The following is a 3072-nucleotide window of genomic DNA, read 5'->3' as shown; positions in this document are numbered from 1 at the left end:
TGGAGCCTGTCCTGTCCTGGAACTAGCTCTTGTAGACCAGGCTGGCCTCAAACTCACAGAGATCTGCCTGCCTCTGCCTCCCAAGTGTTGGAATTAAAGGCATGCATCACCACCACCCAGCTTCCAGTCTGCTTTTTTACACAACTTAGGACCACTTACCCAGTGGTAGTAATGTCTGCAGCAGTTTGATCTCTCTCACATCAGTTATTAATCGAGAAAACTCTCCAACAGACTTGCCTACAGATAAAGGTGGAGGTATTTTCTCAACTGTGAATCTTTCTTCTCAGAAGACCCTACACTGTGTCAAGTTGACACAAAACCAACCATAACTTGTGACCAGCAAAACTCTCTTCCCCAAGATCTAGGGGAGACCAGGGTCTATTACATCCATTGAGGAAGGTGGCAGAGTCTCCTGAAGTCTGCCTCTCCTCAGAAATATCTAGCCAGTCACACACAGCCCTGCTGGGTCTTCTGTAGCTCAGGCAGGCATCAGACTCTCTATACAGCTGAGTATGACTTTGACCTGACCCCCTCTGCTTCGAACTTTCAGTGCTGGAGTTATAGGCTTGAATCACCACCTGGTGGCCAGCCCTCTTTCTCAACCAACATGTGGTCCCCACTCTGTGTCGTTGTTATAAATCTCTTCAGACTTTTGTATGAATGAAACTCTGGAGACTTGAGCCCATCATGCTGACTGTCTGTGGGCTCTTTGCATGGAGCAGTCTTCGTCTTTTTTGTCCACGCAGATGCCCACATGGTGTCCTTTTCCTCCTGTCCAATGAATGTTATTTAGCATTTCTTTTTTATTATTGTTTTTTATTGAGCTCTACATTTTTCTCTGCTCCCTTCCCTGCCTCTCCCCTCCCCTTCAACCCTCTCCCACGGTCCCCATGCTCCCAATTTGCTCAGGAGATCTTGTCTTTTTCTACTTCCCATGTACATTAGATATGTAAGTCTCTCTTAGGGTCCTCATTGCTGTCTAGGTTCTCTGAGATTGCTGGTTTTCTTTACTTTGTGTTTAAAAACCACCTATGAGTGAATACACATGATAATTGTCTTTCTATGTCTAGGTCACCTCACTCAAAATAATGTTTTTTAGCTCCATCCATTTGCCTGCAAATTTCAAGATGTTGTTATTTTTTTTCTGCTGTGTAGTACTCCATTGTGTAAATATACCACATTTTCCTTATCCATTCTTCGGTTGAGGGGCATTTAGGTTGTTTCCAGGTTCTGACTATGACAAACAATGCTGCTATGAACATAGTTGAACACATGTCCTTGTGGCACGATTGAGCGTCCTTTGGATACATATTCAAAAGTGGTATTACTGGGTCTTGAGGAAGGTTTTTTTTCCCCCTAATTTTCTGAGAAATCGCCATATTGATTTCCAAAGGGGTTATACCAGCTTGCATTCCCACCAGCAATGCAGAAGTGTTCCCTTTACCCCACAACCTCTTCAGCATAATTTGTCATCAGTGTTTTTGATCTTGGCCTTTGTTTCAGGTGTAAGATGGAATCTCAGAGTTGTTTTGATTTGCATTTCTCTGACAGCTAAGGATGTTGACCATTTCCTTTCATCCATTTTAGATTTCTCTGTTGAGAATTATCTGTTTAGGTCTGTACTCCATTTTTTTTAATTGAAGTATTTGTTCTTTTGATGACCAATTTCTTGAGTTCTTTGTATATTTTAGAGATCAGACCTCTGTCTGATGTGGGGTTGGTAAAGATCTTTTTCCATTCTGTTATTAGCATTTCTTGATGTACAGGTCACTTTATAACTGCTCTCAGGTTCTGTATGTCCCAAGGTCTTTATTCTTGCCTTCATTTTCTTAAAGATATTTTACTGGATCAGACATCAGGAATGAAGATACAGAATATAGAGTTTGCCCTGCTGGTTTTTGGTCTTGCTTTGGTCCCGTAGTTTCTCACTATGCTCCCTTTCCTTTAGGAACAATAATGTGTATCCTGTGCCATTTTATGTTGGAAGTAGGTGATCTGATTTTTGATTTTGATTTTGATTTTTACTAGGATTACAGTTGAGAGATTACCATGAATCTCAGAAGAGACTTTGAACATTGTTGAGACTGTTATAGACTATAACATAGTCTATAATATAGACTGCAGATTTTTGAAGTTAGACTAAGTCCATTTTGCGGTATAATATGGCTACAGCAGATAGGGGCCTGGGAGTGGAATATGGTAGTTTGAATGAAAATGTCCCCATAGGCTCATACATTTGAACACTTGTTTTCCAGAAGGATTAGGAGGTGTGGCCTTGTTGGAGCAGGTGTGCCACAGGGATTGGGGTGGCTTTGGAGCTTCCAAAGCTCATGCCACGTCCACTGTCACTGCCTCTTCTGTCATCTGTTGATCGGAATGTAAAGCTCTCAGCTATTGCTCCAGCATCCGACTGCTGTTACCACACTGAGCGCCCTCTGAAACTGTAAGCAAGTCCCCAATTAAATACTTTCTTTTATAAGAGTTGTCATGGTCATGGTGTCTCTTCGCAGCAATAGAAACCCTACCTAAGACACTGGACTAAGAATTCAAGTGGATAGTTCTTTTTTCAATGCTTTTCAGATTTCTGCTCCACTGTCTGTGTTTGGTTTTGCTTTTCCAGTGACACAGCAAATTTAATCTAAGACCCTGTACATGCCAGGCAAGCACTACACCATGTTCTTGGTTTCTTATTACTGGGGCAAAACACTCTGAAAGAAACTTATTAAGTAAGTAAGGGTTTGTTTCTGCTCAAGGTGTGGTCCGTCATGGTAGGGAAGAGATGAGATGAGGTGCTCAACATTTCTCCAAATGAAAATGGAGAAATGTAAATGCAGACCATTCAGCGAATTCCAAATAGGATAAAAATAAACACACCACAGCCAAAGGCAGGGCTGGGGAGGTGACTCAGTGGTTAAAAACACTATTTCTCTTGCAGAGGACTCGGTTTGGTTCCCAGCGTCCACACGATAGCTCATAACCACCTAGTTCCAGGGATCCAATGCCCTTCTCTGGTTTCCATGGGTCTTGCGCGCGCACACACACACACACACACACACACACACACACACACAC

This window comes from Microtus ochrogaster (assembly GCF_000317375.1).
Source record: "Microtus ochrogaster isolate Prairie Vole_2 chromosome 14 unlocalized genomic scaffold, MicOch1.0 chr14_random_1, whole genome shotgun sequence".
In the NCBI taxonomy this organism is placed as follows: domain Eukaryota; kingdom Metazoa; phylum Chordata; class Mammalia; order Rodentia; family Cricetidae; genus Microtus; species Microtus ochrogaster.
The sequence above is the reverse complement of the archived record's forward strand: the minus strand, read 5'-3'. Positions refer to the sequence as shown.